This window comes from Cebus imitator, unplaced genomic scaffold, assembly GCF_001604975.1.
Source record: "Cebus imitator isolate Cc_AM_T3 unplaced genomic scaffold, Cebus_imitator-1.0 Scaffold193, whole genome shotgun sequence".
Taxonomy (NCBI): Eukaryota; Metazoa; Chordata; class Mammalia; order Primates; family Cebidae; genus Cebus; species Cebus imitator.
The window spans coordinates 1,869,995-1,895,865 of NW_016107508.1; the positions used below are offsets into that span (position 1 = coordinate 1,869,995).

At 47.2% G+C, this 25,871-nt stretch overlaps 1 protein-coding gene and 1 pseudogene across 1 annotated transcript in view; both read left to right on the forward strand.

The window, feature by feature from the left end:
* LOC108316838 (ras and Rab interactor 3-like) overlaps positions 1-25,871 on the forward strand; it is a 44,058-nt gene that overhangs the window by 7,093 nt on the left and 11,094 nt on the right. The gene's annotated exons all lie outside the window — the stretch shown is intronic.
* Positions 6,166-7,020, forward strand: LOC108316837 (annotated as a pseudogene).

Here is a 25,871-nt window from a genome sequence, read left to right on the forward strand (position 1 = left end):
ACGGAAGAAATAAAGGGTTTTGCATCTGAAATTCACAATCTGATGATCTCTGGCTAAGGGAACAAGCTGTCAAGAAAGAAGTCACCAGGGACCTTTTTCCCCAACCTCTGTGTTCCCAGCCTTTTTAATCTCAGTCAATGTCAGAGATGGATAATGTAAATTTCCCTAGGGATGTTGCAGTTCAAAGCAAGGGCTTATCTCTCTACCGATGGCACTGATGACAGCATTTATTATCCTTGCTTTTCTCTGTTCTTGACATTTTTGACACATCATCCATCTAAAATATATTCAGGGATTCTTCTCACAAGGGATGTCTTTGTCATTTATCTTCACCCATCCTCCTAATCATCATCCAAACATTCACTTATCTATTGTATTCACCATCCATCCATCTATCCATCCACTTACCCACCCATCCACCTCTCCACCCACCTACACTTCCGTCCACTCACCCACCCTTCCACCCACTCTTTCTTCCATCCACCCACCCATCCATCCACCCACCCACCAATCCATCCTTCATCCATCCATCCACTTACCCACCCATCCACCTCTCCACCCACCTACACTTCCGTCCACTCACCCACCCTTCCACCCACTCTTTCTTCCATCCACCCACCCATCCATCCACCCACCCACCAATCCATCCTTCATCCATCCATCCACTTACCCACCCATTAACCTCCCCACCCACCCTTCCATCCATTCACTCACCCACCAACCCACCTTTCATCCACCCATACATCCATCCAACTATCTACCTATTGACCTATCCATCCACCCACCCTTCCATTCATCTATCCACCTACCCACCAACCCACCCTTCATTTATCCATCTATCCATCCACTTATCCACACATTGACCTATCCACCTAGCCATCCACTCACCCATCTACCTATCCACCCGCCCTTCATCCATCCATCCACTCACCCACTCACCCTTCATCCATCCATTCATCCATCTTCTTATCCACCTATCTACCCACCCTTCCATCCATCCATCCATCCATCTACCTACCCACCAACCCACCCTTCATCCATCCATTCATCTACTTATCCATCTATTGACCTGTCCACCCACCCACCCTTCTATCCATCCATTTACCTATCCATTCATCCACCCACCCTTTCATCCTTCATCCGTCAATCTATCCATTTACCAAGCACTTGAACACCTAGGAGTTTCCAGTTTATCATAGGAAAATGATGTGATTTGGATGTTTATCTCCTCCAAATTTCATGTTGAAATGTGACCCCCAGTGTTGGAGGTAAAGCCTGGTGGGAGGTGTTAGGGTCATGGGGCCAGATCCATCATGAATGACTTGGTGCCATCCTCACAGTTATGAGTGAGTTCTCAGTTCACATGAGATCCGATTGTTTAAAAGAGCCTGACACCTCCCCAATCTCTCGCTCTTACTGCCCCTCTCACCATGTGACACACTTGCTCCCCCTTCTCCTTCCACCATGATTGGAGGCTTCCTGCGGCCTCACCAGGAATAGATGCTGACACCATGCTTCTCATACAGCCTGCAGAGCCATGAGCCAAAATAAACCTCTTTTCTTTATGAATTACCCAGCCTCAGGTATTCCTTTACAGTGACACAAAATAAACTAACACAGAAAATAAGAGAAATATGTGTGTATTTAAAGCACAGGGCACTACATAAAAAGCTGCTGACGTTCTGTTACAGTTTGGCTGTGGAGGGTGAGTAAGGGGCTGGAGGGTAAGTAGGGAGGACTCCCTGACAGAGGTGGCATTTGAATTGGACCTTGAAGGATATGTCCGATTTTAACCACTGAAATCAAGCACATGCAGAGAAGTGTATTGCAGATGGGAGAAGCGTACTGAGTGGGAAAGGACAAGTGGTGTGTGTGAGCCCTAAGAATCTGATGTGGGGACAGGGAGAAGACTCCGTGTGTGGTGGGCCTGGAAAGGGGGTTGGGGCCCCCTTGGCTACAGGTGGACAAGTTTGACTTTTACTATGGTGGTGAGGACCACAGTTCTGTTCTTCCACTTAGTAGCAGGGTAACCCAGGCAAGACGCTGAAAGTGAACCTGCCAGAGCACCTTCTTCCTCCTCCTCTGTTAGGCAGAGTTGGCCTATACTGCCCGCTGTTGTTGCCAGGGTTACCTGAGATAATGATGTTCTTGTCTTTTTGGGTTGTGAGATGGGTGGGGGGGGGGCTCTTACGTGTTTGTATGTGGTGTGTGTGTGTGCGTGCATGCATGTACTATTGATTTTCCAAAAAAATAGACTTTAAAAGTTCATACACAGACACACCAAAAATAGGGACATTTAAAGCATCAAACATTTTTTTCTCTGAATCTGCACTTGATCCAAGTACATGTTAATTTACGTTCTTTTTTCGTTGAGTGTCACTCCTGGTACACGTTCCTGTGTGCTGTGTTGTGGACCTACGTTGCCTACGTGCCGTCTTCCATGGTCTCATCATATTATGATCATCTTAATGGTCAGGGTTATTTCATGTGCCTATCTTAACTTCTTTCCAAGTCCCCTCGTTTTAAATGAAGCTCCTGAAAACTTCTGTGGGTTTAGGGTTTAGGGACCATTTCCTTGATATCTGTCACCCTCCTGGAGCCTTTGAGTCTGGGAGTAAAGCAGAGCTGCTTATTGACCCCTGAATGTTTGCTGGGTGTAAGTTTTAGCTGAACATTTCCCAGTTTTCTTGTAGCTAGTTGTGGCCACATGACCAAGTTCAGGACAGTGAGATATAAGTGGGGAGTACAACTTGCTTGGAGGAGCCCTTAAAGTGAAGGCATACGTCCTTCTCATCCTTCCTGTCTCCTGTTGCCTGAAATGCAGATGTGATGGCTGGAGTTGAAATAGCTATCTTGGACTCTGAGGCGAACCTAAGCATAGAAGATATGCAGGGTAGAAAAACAATATATTATAGTAAGGGTCCCAAACATGTTAGACTATCATCCCAGCTCCAGACTACTTACTAGTTTTTTTTTTTGTTTTTTTTTTGAGATAGAGTTTCGCTCTTGTTACCCAGGCTGGAGTGCAATGGCGCGATCTCGGCTCACTGCAACCTCCGCCTCCTGGGTTCAGGCAATTCTCCTGCCTCCGCCTCCTGAGTAGCTGGGATTACAGGCACGCACCACCATGCCCAGCTAATTTTTTGTATTTTTAGTAGAGACGGGGTTTCACCATGTTGACCTGGATGGTCTCGATCTGTTGACCTTGTGATCCACCCACCTCGGCCTCCCAAAGTGCTGGGATTACAGGCGTGAGCCACCACGCCCAGCCTACTTACCAGTTTTTTGTGAGAAGAATAAATACTATCTTGTTTATTTATTTATTTATTTAATTTATTTTGAGATGTAGTTTTGCTCTCTTTGCCCAAGCTGGAGTGCAATGGCATGATCTCGGCTCACTGCAATCTCTGCCTCCTGGGTTCAAGCAATTCTCCTGCCCCAGCCTCCTGAGTAGCTAGGATTACAGGTGCCTCCCACCGCGCCCAGTTAATTTTTGTATTTTTAGTAGAGATGGGGTTTCACCATGTTGACCGGGCTGATCTTAAACTCCTGACCTCAGGTGATCTGCCCACCTCTGCCTCCCAAAGTGCTGGGATTACAGGTATGGGCCACCGCTCCCAGCCATACTATCTTGTTTTAATTTCTTATTTTAGATTTTCTGTCACTTACAAGCTTAGTTCTAATGAACACAAAGAGCTTTCTGTCTCTGTCATGTAGCACCAGATAATATGTCCAAAATACTCAGCTGCTTTGCAGGGCTACCTGCAATCCCATTTCCTAGTGGAGGCAAGAAAGAGCGAGACGGGGAGAGAGGAGAGGCAGCTGTGCACTCACTAAGACTCTTGTTGCAAGGACTAGATTGCAAACATTTTTTTTTTCATACTGAGTGTTTATGAGTTTTAGATTTCACCAGAAGCTTCAGACTGTTTATTCTGGTTTGTGTTTCTGACTCCAAATCCTTGTGCTTTGACAGGCTAGATTTGGTGATGAAGGCAGCCACGTGTCTTCCCTCAGCCTCAGTTCTGTGCTTTAGGTTGAGAACTCTGCTAGGTTAATGCCCCCCTCCCCCCGTGCCAGTGATGTCCAGCTCCTCCTGAGAGTTGGTGTCCCCACCACACCAGCACAAGAAAGGCCTGGAGACCAGGTGCGGTGGCTCATGCCTGTAATCCCAGTGCTTTGGGAGGCTGAGGTGGGAGGATTTCTTGAGGCCAGGAGTTCAAGACCAGACTGGGTAACACAGCAAGACCTCATCTCTACAAAAATTTTTTTAAATGAGCTGAGCATGGTGGTGTGCACTTGTAGTCACAGCTGCTTGGGAGGCTGAGGCAGGGGGATCACTCAAGCCCTGGAGTTCAAGGTGACAGTTCGGCCTAGGTGACAGAGTGAGATCCTGTCTGTATCTAAAAAATGAAACCAAAAGCCCTGGGGCCCAGTCTCAACAATGCTGCATCCTTGAGATGGTGTCATTCATTCATTCATTCATTCACCATCTCTTTGTTGAGATGGTCTCTGGGTCTCATTGGCCATACCTTGGCACTTGCTGAGTGTCAAGCTGGGTTTGTGCTGCCACTGGGAGTCTTCAGTGGTCACTTCACCTCTTTGTTCAGCCTCGGGAAAGGTTTGTCCTGAAATGGCTGGGACTTGAACTCCCTTTTCCAGGGACGGTACAGGCCTGTTCTAAGCCTGTAAGAGCCTGCCCGGAGCTGCTCAGCAACAGCCAAAGAGCACTCCCGGGACATGAGAGGCCCCAGGAATGGCCTGGGATTTAGCTGGGTGGGCTGTCTGGAGAAGCTGTGCCAGATCCTATTGAGGTGGCCTGAAGGATAGTGAGGGTCTTGTTTCCACCAGGCAAGGCTGCCCCAGCCCTAGCTCTACAGCCCGCCTCGGCCTCCCAAAGTGCTGGGATCACAGGCGTGAGCTACCGTGCCCGGTTGGAGCACCCTTTTCTAATTCATGCAGAGGCCACCTACAGTCTACTAAGGACCCAGCCATAGAAGAGCCGGCAGCACACTGGGCACTCGCTCCTGATGCCTGTGGCAGCTCATTCTGTGTGTGGCCCCACTAGACTGCAAGCTCCTAGCAGCAGGGACAGTGACTCCTCCTGGCGGGGTGTGGGTGTGGCATTACCGGGTCAGCACCATGCAGAGCACAGAATGCTCCACCACGAACACTGGTGTGACGGAGAGTTGAAGGGGAAGGAAGGAGGATCTAGTGCAGAGCTTTGTAAGTGTTTGCTGAATGACTCTATGGGGGGTTCATACCAAAGAGACAGGTGAAGAGGAATTGCCCAGGACAGAGGGCCTCTGGGAGAGGGAACGCGGCCCACTGGGAGGCCTGCCGGGGGTGGAGGGGGCTGTGAGCTGTGAACATCTGAGAAACAGGGTGGGCAGCCAAGGGAGAGGATCCAGCCACAGGAATGGGGCGGGGCCAGCCACAGTGTGGGGGAGTTGCCAAGGACCCCAGATTCCCTTCAGCCATAGCCTCTCAGGCAGCGCCATGCCCCGGAGCCCCACTCTGGTCTGCACGGCACTGCGCCAGCCAGGATGTGATCACCTGTCTTTGTCCCAGGGACCTCCAGTCTTGTGAAGATGCAGGAGTGATATGCAGTGCTGTGGCCACAGGGTGCAGGACGGTCCCGTGGTGAGCAGGGGGCTCTCCGGCTGGCTGAGGGACATCCTGCTCAGACTGGGGTGGCGTCTAGGGGACCTTTTCTTGGAGTGTGAGAGCCACACAAAGCCATGTCTGGGAGTTCTCAGGTAAACTCGTGGTGGGGGTGGAGGGGCTGTTGCAGGCTCCACGTGCCTGTTATTGACAGTCTACTGGACGGACAGGAGAGGGAACCTGACAGCAGAGGCTCTTGGGCCATATCCTGAGGGCAATGGAGACTATGGGCAGGAATTTTGCCCCCATTTAAAAAACGGAGCTATTGGCCAGGCTCGGTGGCTCACACCTGTAATCCCAGCACTTTGGGAGGCCGAGGCAGGTGGATCACTTCAACTCAGGAGTTTGAGACAGTCTGGGCAACATGGTGAAACCCTGTCTCTACAAAAATTTTTTAAAAAATTAGCTAGGCCCTGGTGTGATTCTGTCCTGTGTGGCTGTTCTTTTGATCAGTGGTTGTTTATCTCCGTCCGCCTTCTCTCCCACCTAAGTGTGTGCTGCCACGTGGTAGAAGATTCGATGGACATGGACTTGAGCCCCCTGAGGCCCCAGAACTATCTTTTTGGTTGTGAACTAAAGGCTGACAAGATGATCAGTTTAAGGTGGACAACGATGAAAACGAGCACCAGTTATCTTTAAGAACCATCAGTTTAGGAGCTGGTGCAAAGGATGAATTGCACATTGTTGAAGCAGAGGCAATGAATTACGAAGGCAGTCCAATTAAAGTAACACTGGCAACTTTGAAAATGTCTGTACAGCCAGCAGTTTCCCTTGGGGGCTTTGAAATAACACCACTAGTGGTCTTATGATTGAAGCGTGGTTCAGGGCCAGTGCATATCACAGCACTTAGTAGCTGTGGAGGAAGATGCAGAGTCAGAAGATGAAGAGGAGGAGGATGTGAAACTCTTAAGTATGTCTGGAAAGCGGTCTGCCCCTGGAGGTGGTAGCAGGGTTCCACAGAAAAAAGTAAAACTTGCTGCTTCTGCTGATGATGAAGATCATGCTGATGATGATTTTGGTGATGAGGAAACTGAAGAAAAAGCACCAGTGAAGAAATTTATATGCGATACTCCAGCCAAAACTGCACAAAAGTCAAATCAGAATGGAAAAGACCCTAAACCAACATCAACACCAAGATCAAAAGGACAAGAATCCTTCAAAAAACAGGAAAAATCTCCTAAAACACCAAAAGGACCTAGTTCTGTAGAAGACATGAAAGCAAAATTGCAAGCAAGTATAGAAAAAGGTGGTTCTCTTCCCAGAGTGGAAGCCAAGTTCATCAGTTACGTGAAGAATTGCTTCCGGATGACTGACCAGGAGGCTGTTCAAGATTTCTAGCAGTGGAGGAAGTCTCTTTAAAAAAATAGTTTAAACAATTTTTAAATGTTCTGTCTTATTTCATTTCTTTTTTTTTCCCCCCATTTATTTATTTTATTGCTTTTTAGGTTTTGGGGTACATGTGAAGAACATGCAAAATTGTTGCATAGGAACACACGTGGCAGTGTGATTTGCTGCCTTCCTCCCCATCACCTACTTCTGGCATTTCTCCCCTTGCTATCTCTCCCCAGCTTCCCACCCCCCACCGTCCCTCCCCTATTTCCCCCCAACTGACCCCAGTGTGTAGTGCTCCGCTCACTGTGTCCATGTGTTCTCATTGTTCAACACCCGCCTATGAGTGAGAACATGCGGTGTTTGATCTTCTGCTCTTCTGTCAGTTTGCTGAGAATGATGGTTTCCAGGTTCATCCATGTCCCTACAAAGGACCCAAACTCTTCGTTTTTGATGGCTGCATAATATTCCATGGTGTATATGTGCCACATTTTCCCTATCCAGCCTATCGTCGATGGGCATTTGGGTATTTCTATAACAGTTGATATCTGGCTGTCCTTTCTATGATGCAGAGTGAGAACTTTCCCTACCATGTTTGATAAATGTTGTCCAGGTTCCATTGCCAAGAATGGGTTGTCCAAAGTGCCTGTAGTGTTTAAAGATGGAACTCCACCCTTTGCTTGGTTTTAAGTATGTGTGGAATGTTATGACGGGACATAGTAGTGGTGGTCAGACATGGAAATGGTGGGGAGACAAAAATATACGTGTGAAATAAAACTCAGTATTTTAATAAAAAAAAATTAGCCAGGCGTGGTGGTGCAAGCGTGTACTACCAGCTACTTGGGAGGCTGAGGCAGGAGGATCACTTGGGCCTGGGAGGCAGAGGTTGCAGTGAGCCAAGATGGCACCACTGCACTCTAGCCTGGGCAACAGGATGAGACCCTGTCTCAAAAAAATAAATAAATAGATCAATAAATAAACACTGACCCATGTCTCAGTGTGCTGGGGCTACTGTAACAAAGTGTCACAAACTGGGTGGCTTAAAACAATAGAAACTGATTATCTCATAGCCTTGGAGGCCAAAAGTCTGAAGTCAAGGAATGGCCATTCTCCCTCCAAAGGCCTTCGGGAAGGCAAGCTTCCGGTGGCCCAGGCAATCCGTGGGGTCCCTTGGTTCGTGGCCGTACATCTCCATTCTCGGCCTCCATTGTCACCTGGCTGTGTTCTCTCTGTGTCTGTCTGTGTTTCTCCCTTTCTTTTCTTCTTTTTTTTTGAGATGGAGTCTCACTCAGTCACCCAGGCTAGAGTGCAGTGGCGTGATCTCAGCTCACTGCAACCTCCTCCTCCTCCTGGGTTCAAGTGATCCTCCTGCCTCAGTCCCCCGAGTAGCTGGGACTACAGGTTCCTGCCACCATACCCAGTTAATTTTTGTATTTTTAGTTGAGACAGGGTTTCACCTTGTTGATCAGGCTGGTCTTGAACTCCTGACCTCAGGTGATCCACCCTCTTTGGCCTCCCAAAGTGCTGGGATTACAGGAATGAGCCACCACGCCCAGCCCTCTCTTCCCTTCTTATAAGGACATCAGTCATTTTGGATTTAGGGCCCAGCTTACTCCAGTAGGACCTCGTCTTAACATTACATCTGCAACAAACCTATTTCCAAATAAAGTCACTTTCTGAGGTGCTGTAGGACTATATCTTTTAGGGGGATGTGATGGAACTTGTAACACTATAATTTACATGGAGTGAAATTCACTCTCTTTAGTGTACATTTCTGCACATTTGGACAAACAGTCATGCAGCTGCCACTGCAATCAAGACAGAAAATTCCATCACCCTCCAAAAGCCCTCGCGCCCTTTTGTAGTCAGCGCCTCTTGTGTCCCAGACCCTAGCAGTCATTTGTTTCTGCTCCGTCCCTGAGTTCTGCCGTCTCGAGAACGTCCTCTGAATGGAGTCACAGCGTGTCACATTGTGCCTGGCCTTTTCTCAGCTGCCTGCATGTGTGGTCTGCTTGTGTTGTTGTGTGACTTGGAAGTCCGCTCCTCTTTGTCGCTGAGAATATTTCGTCATGTGGATCTACCAGTGTGTTTATCCCTTCCCTGCTGAAGCCTGTTTGGGTTGTTTCCAGTTTGGGGCGATGACAAATACAGGCACTAATACATGTTTGCATAGAGATTCTTTCGTCGTGGGGCCACGCGGGCAGGCTTGCATGCGGGCTGCTCTGTGAGGAAGGATGTGGGGGCAGCTCGGGGGGAGCGGGGAAGGGGAGAGTGGGGGGTCCAGGGCAGGGCTGGTGCCTGGACTAGGGCCTCGGCATCAGGGAGGGGAGAGGTGGCTCGGGGACAGGAGGGCTCACTGGAGGCTGAGTGGATGGAGCCTGGCGAGAGATGGGTGTGCGTTGTGGGAACGAGGAGGCCGCCTTTCTTCCCTCCCACCGCCTCCCTTCCAGGGCTGAGTGTAGCTGTCTGGACATGTGGAGGTCAAGCAGTAGAACAGTACGGTGTGGTGGTCAGGGCTGTGAGCCCTGGAGCAAACCGCTGGGATTCACATTCTACTCCCTGCCTCAGTTTCCTTATCTGTAAAATGACAGCTCCTAATTCAGAGTTGCTGTGTATTGTTACATGAGTGGTTGTATGTAAGGACCTGGAACAGAGTCAGGAATGTAGTAGGTGCTGTTTCCATGGTCTTCTCAAGGGCCCTGATTCCACACCCGCTTGTCCATTCCACTCACAGTTGGCAGTAGTGCCTGTTGTGGCCCCGTGGGGGTGTGGACGGCATCCTCCTCTGGAAACCAGGGGCAGGTCACCTGACCCAGGTCTGCCTGGCTGACCGTGGGACCTCTGGGATGATTGCTTGGTCCATTCACACAGTGTGGAGGTGCAGGGTCGTACTGTGCCAGGTGGCATGTGAGCAGTGTGTGGCACAGCAGCCCGCACACAGTAGGCACTTTGCAGAAGGCATGAAGACATGACGGAGAGAGGCCTCGGTGACTGGTTCATGGGACACACTCCAGTTTAGAGGCTGGCAGAGGCTCCCCATGGCACTGCCACACATAGCCCTTTTTTCTCCCAAATTTGTCCTCTGTCACTGATGGAAGCTGATGAAGGTGGTGGCCTGTCAGCCTCTGAGCTACATGGCCCATGGTGAGCTGGCACCTGGCCTGGGCTCCAAGGGGAGCGGTGTTGTGGGTTCTGGTTCAAATCCCACAGCAGCCCCCAGAATCCAGGCCAACTGATAGAAACCCCCCCTACCCCAGGTAGGGTTCATGTCCAGGTTGGTTATGATTGATACCAGCCTAACAAAGGGATGCTTACAGTCAATTCTCATTGTTCACAGATTCTGTATATGCAAATCAGCCTACTTGCTAAAACGCATTCATGAGCCCCCAGATCAACCCTTTTGAAGCCGTTTGAGGACATAGGCGCAGAGCAATGAAATATTCAAGTTGTCCAATGGGCACATTCCCAGCTGAGGTTGAACAGGGAGATGTTCTGTTTTCTTTCAGCTCCCATGCTGCAAACAAGTGTCCTTGTTGAGGTCTACTTTGTGTAATGTTTTCATGCTTTTTTAAGTGGTTTCACTTTTTAGGCCCAAAAGCATAGTGTTCAACAGCTGTCTTGTGTTCCTAAGTGTAAGAAGGCTGTGATGTGTCTTACAGAGAAAATACATGTGTTCAATAAGCTTTACTCAGGCGTGAGTTAGTCCTGTTGCTGTGAGTTCAATGTCAATGAATCAAGATTATATACAGCTAGTGCTCGACTTACGACCACGGTCGGGACCGCGGACCTATTGTAACACAATTTGGTCGTAAGTTGAGTAGGCTATATGTACAGTTGAAATGGTGCACGCAGAGATGGTAGTGCTGCTGGAAGCTGGTCCGCACTGTCGTATGCCCAGCTGGGCAACGTTTGCACTGCCAGACACAGAGCAGTCGTGGCTAGCGATTGTGGTCATAAAGTCAAATGGTCATAAGTTGCATAGGTGGTAAGTCAATCAATACCTGTATTCAATAAGGTGCCCTTCAACAGAGACACACATAAAACAAGGTTATGTATTGATTGGCTGATGAAAATGTTGTGACCAGAGGCTTGCAGGAACCTAGCCTTCTATTTCCCTTAGGAGCAATGATTCAGTATTTGCCAACTCAGTGTTCATGGTGACTTTATAGAGCAAAACCACCATGAGTAATGAAAATCAACTGTATCTACCTCATGTGGATAAATCTGCCCCAATCTCTCCCCTGCACTGTGCACACTTCTACCATCAGCCGCTCATGCCTCTGGGTTAGGAAGTGCCATTTTAGCTACAGCCTTTCTTGAAAACGCACAAGTCCTTGGGATATGCACTGTCCCTCCAGCCTGGGAGCCTTGGTCCCTTCTCATCTCCAGTGACATTCAAGGGTTGGAAAAGACAGTTTCCAAGGAAGGTAGTGGTCAATGCTAATATTTTATTTCCTGTGATTCTAACAGAAAGACTCTTGCAGGGAGTAGTATCAATCAAGGCAAAAAAAAGCAGGGATTTTTGAGTTTCACAGATTTGACACTCATAATCACAGCAATTATGTCTTGAGCATTTACTCAGGGTCGAGATTTTTATCAGTTAATGGTCATAGCCCCCCGAGGCTGGAACTGCAATGCCCAACTTACAGTTGAGGAAACTGAGGCACAGCAAGTGACTTGATCAAAGCTCTTAGCAATAGCAGAGTTGTGGCCACTTGCCAGTTGATTCAGCCACCTGAATCCAGGTTTCTTTGAGTCCATAATCTCTGCCCTAGCCCCTGAACTCCCTGCAGCTCTGTGCTTTATCCAAGGTTCTCGGTCCCTTATTGCCTTTTCTACATCCAAGTGTGCCTGGAAGGGATACTGCTGGAACCACCACAGCCTTCCAAGCCCCACTGAGGGGATGACCTCGCCGTCCTCTACCCAAGTTGGTCCTATGCAGACAACCCAGGTGAAGAACCTGGGAGGTGCAGAAAGGTGCACCCGGCCTCACCCACCAGTCTCTCTCTTGTCATCTGCTGGCAAAGTCCCACCCCATAGTTGCTGTCCTCGGAGTCTTTGGGGGTCATTGTAACCTGGGTGGGATGGGTGTGCCTTGGAGTCTTTGGGGTCATTGTAACCTGGGTGAGATGGGTGTGCCTCGGGGGTCTTTGGGGTTATTGTAACCTGGGTGGGATGGGTGTGCCTTGGGATCTTTGGGGTTCATTGTAACTTGGGGGGATGAGTGTGCCTCGGAGTCTTCGGGGTCATTGTAACCTGGGTGGGATGGGTGTGCCTTGGGGTCTTCAGGGTCATTGTAACCTGGGTGGGATGGGTGTGCCTTGGAATCTTTGGGGTTCATTGTAACCTCGGTGGGATGGGTATGCCTCAGAGCCTTTGGGGTCATTGTAACCTGGGTGGGATGGGTGTGCCTGTCGTGCCTTGGGACTCCTCCTTGTAGCATCTTACCTCCTCATTGCCTCCCTACTGTCCCTAAAGTTAATTCAACAGTGTCTTCATCAGCTTGGGCTACAAACAGTGGGAATTGGGTGGGGTACAAACAGTGGGAACTTATTTCTTGTGGTTCTGGAGGCTGGGAAGTCCAAGATGAAGGCAGCAGCAGATTCTGTGTGTGGCAAGGCCCAGTCGCCAAACACCAAACCCTGTCATAGATGGAATGTGTGTGTCCCCCCAAAATGTTTATGGTGAAATCCTCCCCTCTCAGGAGACACGAACACTCAGCCTATGACAGCCAGTGTCCTCAGCTTCCTCTAACCTCCCACTCTTGAAAACTGACCCACAGTGACTTCATGCCTTCACACAAGGCACTTTGCATGCTTTAAAATCTGATGGGGGCGGGTGGACATATATGTTAACGGGGAACAAACCCCTGGTGGTGGAATTTCCAGCCAGGGGTGCCAAGTCCATTTGGCTTTGCAAGGGCACCTGGGCCTGGCAGACGGCCCCTGTCAAGAAGTGTCAGGACTGCAGCCGGCCTGGGTAGGCACATGACACGTTTATTCCCCAGCAGAGGAAATGTGGTCACAGCAACTATTAGGTGGGTTGCAGGGTGACTCAGTGTCACCAGGGGGTGGAAGGAATGTGATGCTGATGTAGTTTCCTGCAAGGGGCGAGTCAGGGCCGCTCTCCTTGGCCCACACCCGCACGACACTGATAGTGCCCCTGGGAGGGCAGCTGTGGAGAACCAGCAGTGTGTTCTGACCTCCCTCCAGTGTAGAAATGGTAGTTCACTCTGCCAAAGCACATTTCCTGCCCCGCTAGTTATTTTAAACCCCTCCCCCTAGTAAGCCCTTGACGTAAGTGGAGGCAAGTCTCCCTTCTGTATTTCTTTTTTTTTTTTTTTTTGAAACTGAGTCTTACTCTGTCACCCAGGCTGGAGTACAGTGGCGCGATCTCGGCTCACTGCAATCTCCGCCTCCCAAATTCAAGCGATTCTCCTGCCTCAGCCTCCTGAGTAGCTGGGACTATAGGCGCATGCAACCATGCCTGGCTGATTTTTAGTAGAGATAGGGTTTCATCATGTTGGCCAGGCTATTCTTGAACTCTTGCCCTCAAGTGATCCACCGGCCTTGGCCTCCCAAAGTGCTGGGATTAAGGCGTGACTCCCTTCTTTTATCTTAATGCTAAGAGAACCTAGGCTCATTGAGGGAGGGAGACTTGCTTAAGGTCACACAGCAAGCGAACAGCAACAGGCTAGAATAGACCCCAGCTGCCTTTCCAGCATACAGGGGTTTCTGCACCTCCCAGAGCTGCCCAGGATGAGTACTGTCCACAGCCACTATTAATTGACCCACTGTTAAGTGCCAGATGCCTTAGTTCTTCTGGTCCTCACAACTAATCCTATCGGGTTGTCTCATTTTATACACTGGTCAGCCTCAGAGCAGAAGGCAGGCAGGGCACCCAGGCTCCTTGTCCTCCCTTCTGGGGGGGGTTGTGTCTACCATGGTGTAACTCTTCCCCACTCCCTCTTCCTCCTCAGCCTCAGCAGGGGTAGGGGAGGCTGCAGTCTCCTCCTCGTGTCCTCCACTCAACTCCAGATGTTGAGGAACCGCTGAGTAAGCAGCAGGCAGGTCAGAGGCAGGGGTCACAGGGCCACGGTGGGATGTGTGGGCTGCCACGTGTTGCAGGTGCTCCCAGAGGAGGGGCGGTCTCCCCAGAGCTGTCTGAGCCTCCAGCCCTCTTGCTCATTTTCCCTGCCTGGTCCATTCCTGGGCAGGAGAAGGCAGCAGAAGGAAGGTGGGCATGGGAGCTGGGAGGCTCTTGAAGGCCAGGGAGCTTTGGAGGGGCGAGACCCAGGAGGCTCATCTTAGGCGAAGACCAGGCCCAGGAAGTGGCCTTGAAATGTACCAGCCTCCTGTGGCAGCTCCCAGGAGGAGGGGCTGGTAAACATTGCAACAGATAGCACAGGACTGATTTGTGTTCCTGAAGAACTTTCCAAACAGGGTGGTGGCTAAAGGTAATAATACTTGACAAGCGTCTAGTTCTCCTCTTTATTTCCTTTTTCCTTCTGTTTGAAAACAAATTCCACAAATAATACATGAATTCACATATACACTGAAAAGATGTAAACTTTAGAAAAGTCTAAATCTGCATTGTCCAGTGTGATAGCCACTAGCCACGCTATTTTACAGGTTAAATTCATTAAAATATGGCAGTAGCACAACTATTATGGAAAACAGTGTACAGATTCCTTAAAGAACTAAAAGTAGATCTACCATTTGATCCAGCAATCCCACTACTGGGTATGTACCCAGAGGGAAAGAAGTCATATGAAAAAGATACTTGCACATGCACAAAGTTTATAGCAGCACAATTCACAATTGCAAAAGCATGGAATCAGCCCAAATGTCCATCAGTCAATGAGTGGATAAAGAAATTGTGGTCTATATGTATGATGGAATACTACTCAGCTCTAAAAAGGAGTGAATTAATAGCATTCACAGCAACCTGGATGGGATTGGAGACTGTGATTCTAAGTGAAGTAACATCATATGTTTCCACTCCTAAGTGGGAGCTAAGCAATGAGGATACAAAGGCATAAGAATAATACACTGGACTTTGAAGACTTGGGGGAAAGGGTGAGAGGGGGTAAGGGAAAAAGACTACTAATTGGATACAGTGTATACTGCTCAGGTGATACGTGCACCAGAAATCTCAGAAATCACCACTAAAGAACTTAGGTAACCAAATACTGCCTGTTCCCCAAAAAACCTATGGAAATAAACAAATGGTTTTTTTTTTTTTAATGTGGCAATAGCCTCATTTCAAGTGCTTAATAACCACATGTGGCTTGTGGTGTCCACACTGGATGGTCCACGTAAAGAAAATTTCCGGCAATGACAAAATTCTGTTGGACAGCACTGGCTGGACCAGAAACTAGGAAACCCTACCAGCCAAAATATCATGGTTAGAATCAGTTTGGTTCCTTTGGGCTTGTTTTATATATGTTTACGTATGTGTGGCTATCCATAGAGATAGACTTCTTGAGTTTATAAAATCTTCCCACGTAACGATTGTATCTGATCTGCCTAGCAGCTGGGTGCTCTGCCTGCCCTCTGCTCTGAGGCTGGCCAGTGTCTATGGGTAAGAGAATAATGTTCCCCATTAAAAAAATTATATCCTTTGAGTCATATGTCATCTTTTTTTTTTTTTTGTTACAGATAAGGAAACTTAGGCTCATAGAGTGGCCGAGTAAATGAGGCTGGGTGTGGTGGCTCACACCTGTAATCCTAGCACTTTGGGAGGTTGAGGTGGGCAGATTACTTGAGGTCAGGAGTTTGAAAACAGCTTGGCCATTATGGTGAAACCCCATCTCTACTAAAAATACAAAAATTAGCTGGGTACGGTGGTAGGTGCCTGTAATCCCAGCTGGTCGGGAGGCTGAGGCAGGAGAATCACTTGAACTGGGAGACGGAGGTTGCAGTGAGCTGAGATTATGCCACTACACTCCAGCCTGGGCAACAGAGTGAGACTCCATCTCAAAAAAAAAAAAAAAAAAAAAAAAAAAAAAAAAAAAAAAAAAAAAAAAAAAAAAAAAAAAAAAAAAAAAAAAAAAAAAAAAAAAAAAAAAAAGTAAATGGACAAGTGAGGAGAGGTTGCAATGGGTTTGTTTCAGGACAGAGAGGTTCTTCCCCTGGGTTTGTCCAGAGCAGCCGAGGGGCAGCCAGGCAGCACGGCTCTTCTCAAATCCCTACACCTTCCACCATCTTGTATGTGAAAGAGAGGCTCTAACAAGCACATTATCTGGGAAGGCTCATGCCCCAGTGTCTATTCTCCCATTTTTATTGTTTCCCCTAAAGTCTTCACCTGTTATTTTCTGATTGTCATTATAATACACATTTACTGTAAAAATTTGGAGTGTCCAGAAAGTGCAAAGAAGGAGAAAGAAATCACTATATCTCAGGATTAACAGCCACAGTTGTGCCAGTTTCCACTCTCACCTACAGAACAGGAGAGCTCCGAGTCTTCGCATCCTCCCCAGGCCTTGGAAGTGTCAGCCTCCGTTGTGACACCCATGGAGATGGGCCCTTGCTGTTCAGTTTATGATATCCTGATCCTCTTGCTGTTGAGAATCTTTTCATATGCTCGCGGCCATGTGGAGATCCACCGTAAGAAGCGCTGGGTCAAGCCTCTTGCTCATTTCCCTGTTTGTTATCTTTTCCCTATTGGTGTGGGCAGTGTGGTTATGAGCCCTTTGTTGGTTGTGTGTGTAAAAATCTCTTCTCTCACTCAGGGCTTGTGCTTTCATTCTTGTTTCCTTTTTCTTTTTTCTTTTTCTTTTTTTGTTTTTAGACAGGGTCTTGCTCTGTTGCCCAGGCTGGAGTGCAGTGGCATGATCTTGGCTCACTGCAGCCTCTGCCTCCTGGGTGAGCTTTCGTTCTCCTTATGATGTCTTGATGAACAGGAATTCTTTGTTTTACTGAATTCAGTTTCATCGGTCCTTTCTTTTAAGATTGGCAGATGTGTGTGTGTACGCAGGCACGTGCATGCTATTTCAGAAGTCTCTCTACCATCAGATTATGAAGACATTCTTTACTTTCTTCTACAAGCTTTTTTGTTTTACCTTCCACCTTTAGGTTAGGACACAGTCTACCTGGAACTGATTTGTTTGTTTGTTTTTTGAGATGGAGTCTTGCTCTGTCGCCCAGGATGGAGTGCAGCGGCGCAATCTCGGCTCACGGCAACCTCTGCCTCCTGGGTTTGAGCAATTCTCCTGCCTTCAGCCTCCTGAGTAGCTGGGATTACAAGTGTGCCCCACCACACCTATCTAATTTTTTTGTGTATTTTTAGTAGAGATGGGGTTTCACCATGTTGGTCAGACTGGAACTGATTTTTCAGTTGTGGAGAAGGGATCAGGCTTCATTGTTCCCTCAGGTGGATACCCAGTTGTTCAACACCCTCAGTGTGCCACTATTTCAGCCGTGCAGAAATCATGTGACTGTGTATGTGCAGCTCTATTTCTGTACTTTTCTGTTACACTGATCTGTGTGTCTGTCCCTGCACTAATATGCCATTTTAATAACTTCAGCTTTATCATAAGTCTTGATACCCTGCAGAACAACTCCTACCCCCTCTTCAAGTGTGGCCTGGATCTTCTCAGACTCTTTCATCTCTCCCTGCCTTTTCTCTCTTTTTTTTTTTTTTTTTTTTTTTTNTTTTTTTAACAGATGGAGTCTTACTCTTGTCACCCAGGTTGGCATGCAGTGGCATTATCTCAGCTCACCGCAACCTCCATCTCCCAGGTTCAAGTGATTCATTTGCCTCAGCCTACCGAGTAGCTGGGATTACAGGCACACGCCACCATGCCCAGCTAATTTTTGTATTTTCAGTAGACACAGGGTTTTGCCATGTTGGCCAGGCTGGTCTCGAACTCCTAACCTCAGGTGATCTGCCTGCCTCTGCCTCCCGTATTGCCAGGATTACAGGTGTGAGCCAGCACGCCCAGCCTCTCTCTGCTTTTTTATAGTACACCTTCGGGATTCCCATTGGGATCGCACTGATTCTGTACACCTGTTTGTATAGAATTGATGCCTTGACAATATTGTCTTCCACTCCATGGACAAAATCTGTCCTTCCATCCCTCCTTCTCCTATTGTGTGTCTATGATGTTTAAAGTTTATATCACAAGCAGGTATCAGTAAAAATTTGGCAGTGATTAGAAACATAGACTATTGACTCAAGAAACTGCCAGGGTTCATATCCCCACTCTGCCACTGGCTAATTCTGTAGCCTTAGTGAGTTAACTTCTCTGTGTCTTGGTTTCGTCCTCTCTAAAATGGGAATGACAACCAGAGTAACCTTATAGCATTCTTTTAAAGAATTAACTTGGTTAATACATGCAAACCAGCCACAGCAATGCATGGCACACAGTAAATAGTAAACTCTGGAAACGTAATTTATTTCTGCGTAGGTAATATGCTCATAGGATTTAAAACAAAAATATATAAAGAAAAAGATATACAGGGAAGACATCTTCCCGCCTTGGTCCCTTCATGTCCCTGTTTATACCCCTTCCTGACTGCTAGTGTCCTGTCAAATACAAATACAAATAATTATGCAAATACAAATAATTATTTTTTTTCCAACAAGTGAGCACAGTATACATACTGTTCTATATGTATGTACGTGGGTAATATTTCCTTAACCACTTAGTGGTTGGGTTGTTTCATATGGTACTAATATCTCCTGTTACTTCCTACATTGCGTTGTCCTTCAACCACACACCCACCCTAGGAATCTTTCCATGTCAGTACACAGAAAGTATTCTTGTGATTCTTCTTACAGTTGTGGAGTATTCCATTCATTTCCCTGGTCCCTTATTGATGGACATTTAGATTGTTTCCAGTCTTTTCTCCATGACAAACAACGCTCCCCTGAATCCAGTGAGTACTTTTGTCTATGCGTCCTTTTGCATGTGTGCAACCATACATATGAGTTCCCACAATTGCTGGGTCAAGGGGCCTATGTGTTTGCAATTGTGATAGAAGCTACTGAACCGCCCTCAATGAAGGCTTCCACCACCTATAAGCAAGTGCCTTAGGGACTATTTTTGATGGCTGTATATTATTCCAGTGTTTGTATGAGGTTGACCATCTCAAATTGCTTTCTTTCTAGGTCAAAAATGGTTGGATGTTGCCAGTTTCATATGGTACTAATATTCCTTAACCACTCCACTGTTGAACACTCTTTCTTGAGCCCTTATTCTGTGTTGGGGTTGGGCACACAGTGGTAGATAGGCCAGACACTGGAACAAAAGCTTGAGTTTGGGGGGAGACCAGCACGTTACAGGCAGTATCATTTGACTGTTTCCGGTTTTCCACAACTGCAAGTCATGTGACAGTGAACATCTTTGTCCATTAAGCTTCATTTGCATTTTAAAAGTATCTCTTTGAGATCTAGAAGTGAAATGGCCCGCACTGTGCAGTCTTAGCCAGAAAAAGAGCACAGAGTTCTCTAAATATGCCTGTACACAGCCCAGCTCAGTACCACATATGAATACTCTTAAGGGAAACTTTATTTTTCAAAGTTTCAAGTTGTGTTATTTTTTGAGTAGGCAATATAGTCACACGGTTCAAATTCCAAGGGTACAAAAGGGTGTACACCCTGTCTCCCGGCCTCCCAGGCCATCTCTGGGGATGCCACCTGATCACTCTCGGGTCTGTCCTTGCAGAGATGGCCTCAGCTTGTCCTAATATACATGACAGGTGTGCTCAGGGCCTGCCCGTTGCCCTTGGTGACCTGGTTCTTATGTCTTTGCTGCCTCCAGCTTCAGTCCCAGCCAGGTCATTGGCCCTAAATCCTGTCTTCTCCAGTAACTATCTCCATGTTCAGTGAAGTTTCTGGGGATCTTGGGGCAGGGGTAATGTCAGCTGCACTTTCATATGACTATTATTTTAATTATTACCTTATGCCCAGAATATAGTCTGAGCCGATAGTAGGTGCTGAATAAATAACTTATTGGGAGAATGAATGGTTGATGCTAATATCGCTAAATGTTTGCTGTGCTCCAGGCACTCTCCTGAACTCTTTATAGCAAACCCATAAGGTATTAATGCTTATATTTCCCATTTTAAATATAAGCAAATTGAGGCAAAGAGAGGCTGAGTCACTTGTGAAGGCCCCCGAGCTGGGATTCTAACCCAGGCTGCCTGGATTTCAAGTCCATGCTTAAACCAGTAGACCGCGTAGCTCTAGTTGATGACTGAAGGTTGAGTTGCATGCAGCACCGGGGACAGAATTGGTACCATCATCTGGGACCTGGTGGGAGTGGACACACCTGCCCAGAACAGGTGGTGGGGTCAGCAGGACAGGCGGGCTGAGTCAGCTTAGGCCTTTCCTTATCTGGATGACCCAGATAGGGAAAGTGGCTAGGACCTTTGAGCCAGAGAAGATTCCAGAGGGAGGGAGGGTGGAGGAACTGGAAGTCCAGGTTCCTAGGAGGTTGCAGGTGTCCAGGGTTCGCAAGAGCAGAGCCCGAGAAGACAGAGCAGCTGGGAGTAGAGGCTCAGCAGAGCAAAGCCATGAGCCATCAACCACAGTGGCTGAGAAGGGGCCTAGGGGTGGGCCTGGCGTGGTGGGAGCCACCATCAGAAGGGCCTCAGCGCTGAAGCTGGCTGCCTCCGCTGGCTCCACCAGGGCTCCACACGACGGGGTCAGTGTAGGCAGGTGGAGCCCAGTGGGGACAGCAGGGTACCTGGCTGGAGTCAGGAAGGCAAGGCTGGTAGCTGGAGAGTGCTGGACACACACTGAGTGACAGAAAGCCTGCAGCGCACACAGATGTGGAAAGCTTAAAGGCCTTTGACCTGTCGGACCCCTTGATGTGGGCTGTGACGTGTGAGCTGAGGCAGTGTGGCCTGCTCTCAGCACTTCCAAGGTCCTGAAGACCTGCCTAAACTGACTTTCCCTGTTAGAGGCTGTGGGCAGGGGCCCACAGAACCCGTCCCCTGTTCCTGGGACTGACCCACCGACGGGCCTTAGGCTGCAGTCTATTCCCCCACTCCTAATGGAAGGTCTTTTGGTTTCCTGAGGGAGGAGAAAGCCAGGGAACTTTCTCACAAGATTTTCCAGACACTGTTCTTGGAGCCACAAGCATCTATGGAAACCCACCAGAGCCCTATACGGTGATTTAGCCCCTGGAAGTAGGCTGAAGGCATGTGTTGAATGTTTGTGCTTTGTGCATGTGTGAGAGATCCTGGTTCTGAAACTGCTCCTTCTCTTCCATCCCCACGGGACCTCCATGGTCAGCCTGGAACTGTGTTTTTGTTTCTGTGTGCACCAAAGCCTGGGCCAGAGGTGGAATGAGGAAGCAGCTGTGGCTCAGCTTCACACACATCTAGGAAGAAGGATCTGGCAGACCCGAAGCCATGGAGAAGCCGGCCTGGCCGCCTGCCTTCTCCTAGGCTGTCCACTGGGGCAGGGCCAGCCTGGCTTGAAAGAGAAGCCTTCAGGTGGCAGCTAGCCAAGGGTGGGTTGAGTTACAGAGTTGTGGAATTCATGATGTTAGAAGGAACCTTAGTCCTTGGTCTGATCCATGCTCAGGAAATACATAGCACAGCTGCTGCTGCTCTCCCAGGCAGAGCCCATGGCACTCATCACCAGTAGATCCCTGCATTCTCTCAGCCGAGCCCTCAGCATAACAGTCTAGGCAGCTGTTGTCAGTCAGCTGGGGCTCACGTTGGGAGTTCAACCTACTTGACATCCCAGATCTGGTTCAACCTACTATTTGTATTGAAGAGGCTGCCGAACCTGGAGAAGGAAAGTGAATTGCCCAAAGTCACATAGTAAATAACAGAACCAGACAATGCCATTTCCTTTCTATCATAGCCATTCTTCTGATGGTTTTACAGCATTGCCAGGTTACCACCCATCTCATAAACCCTTGTTATCTCCACTCATCTCCACAATGGGATTCCACCCTCCAAATTCAAATTAATTTCCCAAAAGCATTGTGGAGCTACAGAAAAACTGATGTTAGGTCATGTTAATACAAGTAGAGTATCTAGACTGAGTGAGGTGATGGTCACACTCCTTTCTGTGCTGCTCAGGGCACACCTGAGTATTGTTTCTATTTGGGGACTCCACATTTCAGAATTACAAAGAAAGAAGGATACTCATTATACTCAAAAGGATAAAAGCAGTATGATAAGGAGGCACAGAACCACTCCATATTTTATGGTCATTAGATTTTTGACAAGGCTGCCAAAACAATTCAATGGAGAAAGAATAATCTTTCAACAAATGGTGCTGGAACAAGGTGGGATATCCACATGCAAAATAATAAAGTCAGACCCTACCTCACTCCATATATAAAAGCTAACTCAAAATGGGACAAAGATCTAAATCTAAGAGTTGAAATGATAGACCTTTTAGAAGAAAACAGGGATAAATTTTCATGATCTGAGACTAGGTCATGGTTTCTTAGATATCACCAAAACCACAAACAACAAAAGAAAAACTAGACAAATTGGACTTTGTAGGTTAAAACCTTTGTGTTTCAAAGGACACTCTCAAGAAAGTAGAAATCCAATCCATAGAATGGGAGGAAATATTTGCAAATCATATCTCTGATAAGGGACTTATATCCAGAATATATTAAAAATTTACAACTCAGCAATAGAAGACCCAATTCAAAAACAGGTAAAGGATCTGAATAAACATTTCTCCAGAGAAGATATACAAATGGCCAATAATGGGCCAGGCATGGTAGCTCATGCCTGTAATCCCAATACTTTGGAAAGCTGAGGCAGGAGGATTGCTTGAGTCTAGGAGTTTGAGACCAGCCTGGGCAACATAGACCCTGTCTATACAAAAAATAAAAAATTAGCCAGGTGTGGTGACACACCTGTGGTCCCAGCTACTTGGGAGGCTGAGGTCGGTGTAGGTGGGAGGATCACTTGAGCCTAGAGGTCAAGGTTGCAGTGAGCCATGATCACACCACTGCACTTCAGCCTAGGTGACAGAGCGAGACCCCATCTCAAAAAAACAAAAAAACAGCTAAAAATGAACAGATGCTCAACATCAGTAGCCACCATAGAATTGCAAATCAAAACACAATGAGACGCATAGGTTGGCCGTAATCAAAAAGACAGTAACAAGCGTTGGAAAAGTGATGGAGAAATTAGAACCCTCATATGCTATTGGTGGGAATGTAAAACGGCGTCGCCACATTGGAAGACAGTCTGGTAGCTCCTCAAAATACTAAACACAGAATTACTGTATAATCCAGCAATTCCACACCTAGATACATACCCAAGGGCACTGAAAACATATGTCCCATACAAAAATTTGCACATGAATATTAGCAGCATTAGTTGTGATGTTCCCAAATTGGAAACTACTCACATGTTAGTCAGCTGAAGAATGGATAAGTCAAATGTGGTATTTCCATAAAGTGGAATGTTACTTGGCAATAAAAAGAAATGAAACATTGATGTAGAAGTACCGATAAATTCCACCAGCTGCTAGTATGTGGATGAACCTTGAAAACGTGATGCCAAGTGAAAGCCAGACACGAAAGGCCGCATAGTGTATGACTCCATTTATAGGAAATGTCCAGAATAAGCAAGTCTACAAAGACAAAGATTAGTGGTTGCCTCAGGCTAGAAGGAAGGGGGCAGGGGTGAGGAGGAGTGACTGCTCATAAGTAAGGGATTTCTTTGTGGGGTGATGAATATGTACTAAAATTGACTGTGGTGGTGGTTGCACAACTCTGTGACTATGTTAAAAACCACTGAATTGGTTAGCACTCTATCTGGAAATTCTTGGAGACACCCAACTTAATGTGAACCACAGCTGACAAACCTTCCCTCTAGGGTGGTAGATGCATAAGCCATCTTCTCGTAGTTTAGAGGCTTTATGGGGGGCAGGGGAGTTGTCCTCATGGCCCAGTAAAATGTAGAAAAAACAATAAGAGGAAACATTTCAGGGGAACAGATGAAATGTCAAATAGAATTTGAGAATGACTTCTCAGAATGGGTTGCCCGGTGAGGTAGGTCGCTCATGTGATTAAAGGTCTTCAAACAGATCCAGCTGCAGCTTGCTAGGGATGGTAGAGTGGGAACCGAAGTGTCAGGAGTAGGCTCTCAAAAGCCTGTTGTTAACTATCCAGAAATCTTGCTAGCTAGGTGTAAACCTTTGAAGAGCTTGACCTCAGCAATGGTGGGAGTGTTTACGCCCTGGAAACTGGCAATTGCTACACGTCATGGCTTTTGCTTTTTTTTTTTTTTTTTTTTTTTTTTTTTTTTAAATCTTGGCTCACTGCAACCTCCGGGGTTCAAGTGATTTTCCTGCCTCAGCCTCTCAAGTAGCTGGGGTTACAGGCGCCCGCCACCACGCCTGTCTAATTTTTAAATTTTTAGTAGAGACGGGGTTTCACTCTGTTGGCCAGGCTGGAAGGCTTTTGCTTTTTATTTACTTATTCACTGTCCTAGACAGGTGTTTTATTGGAACACCTCTGATTTATACTCCAACAGGTATCTCTGTGTGCTCACCTGCCTCCAAATATTCCCAGATCCACCTCCCAGCCCAATGGGAATTCCTTCCCTGCTCTGTTCCATGTCTAAATCAGCCCTAGTATCCTCCATAAACTGTTTCTGAACCACCTCCCCTCCCCCTCCACCCCATCTCATTTGGTAATTACCACTTGCTAAGAGTCAGCTGTGGGCTGGGTTCTTTAGTTACACTGTCGCATTCAGTTCTCGTGCTTGAGGTGGCTGGCAGAGTCTCCCTGCTTTACGCAAGAGGACACTGAGGCTCAAAGAGGTGAGGAGCTCACGAGGATCACAGGCCCTGCCCAGCCTGAAGCCTGTATCTGTTTATTACACCGTGGAATGAAGAGTGAGGAGTTCTCCCAGCCCCAGTTGCCCGAAGCCCACATTGTGTTCTTCCTTCTTACATCTCTCCTGGAACCGGGAAATTCAGGGTAAGGTGTCCTCTGGCATCAGCTGTTCTTTGGCCCCAGTGACTTTCTCTGGTTTCGGCTCTGGTGACTTTGTGACAGCTGTCAAAGGGGGTCCCAGAAAGTCCCCTGGGGCTGATTCTTTGGATGCCCAATTGAATCTATTCCTGGGGCTAGACTCATCTTGATGACCTTCCAACATGGGGCTCTCAGGCTTCTGAACTAACTTTAAAATGCCAAGAAAAAAGCAGCTGATGGTCATGGGGCCGTGGCACTGGCAGAAGGAATAGGCCTAGGTGCCTTGGACTCTGCTCCACTCCACATTTCCTGGACTTGGGGCATGCTCTGGGACCCCAGGGTAGGTATGTGTGTCTGCATGTGAGCTTTTTTTTGTTTTTGAATTAAATATCTCAGTGTAGAGAAGTCTAGAGAAAAACTTTGCAATGCCCTAAGCACCCATAATTCAGCTTTGTTAATTCCTATCACTTTGCCATGTTTGTTTCAGATCTTTTGGTTTGATTTGATAAATAAATCACTGCAGAGCTAGTTGGAACCTCCTTTGTACCACTCCCTGATCCTATCTTTCTCCTCAGCCCAAGGACAGCCGTCTTCCTGAATTTGGTGTGTGCGTGTATCCACAAACAGGATATAGAACTGTGGTTCGTGTTTTTATATACTTTATATAAATGTTTTCATTCCTTCTGTAATTTGCTTATTTCACTCAACATTAAGGTTGATTTTTTGGTTTGTTTTTGTTTGATTGCTTTTAAAACTTTTTCTTTTAACTTTTTGTTTTGACATGATTTCAGACTTCCAGAAAAGTTACAGGAATAATACGGTGAATTCTGTTTGTATGCTGCTTTCACCAGATTCACTAATTGTTAACATTTTGTCACATTTCCTTATGCATACTCTTTTTTTCTCCCTCTCTAATTTTTTTCTTTTTTCTTTTTCCTTTTCTTTTTTTTTTTTTTTTTTTTTTTTT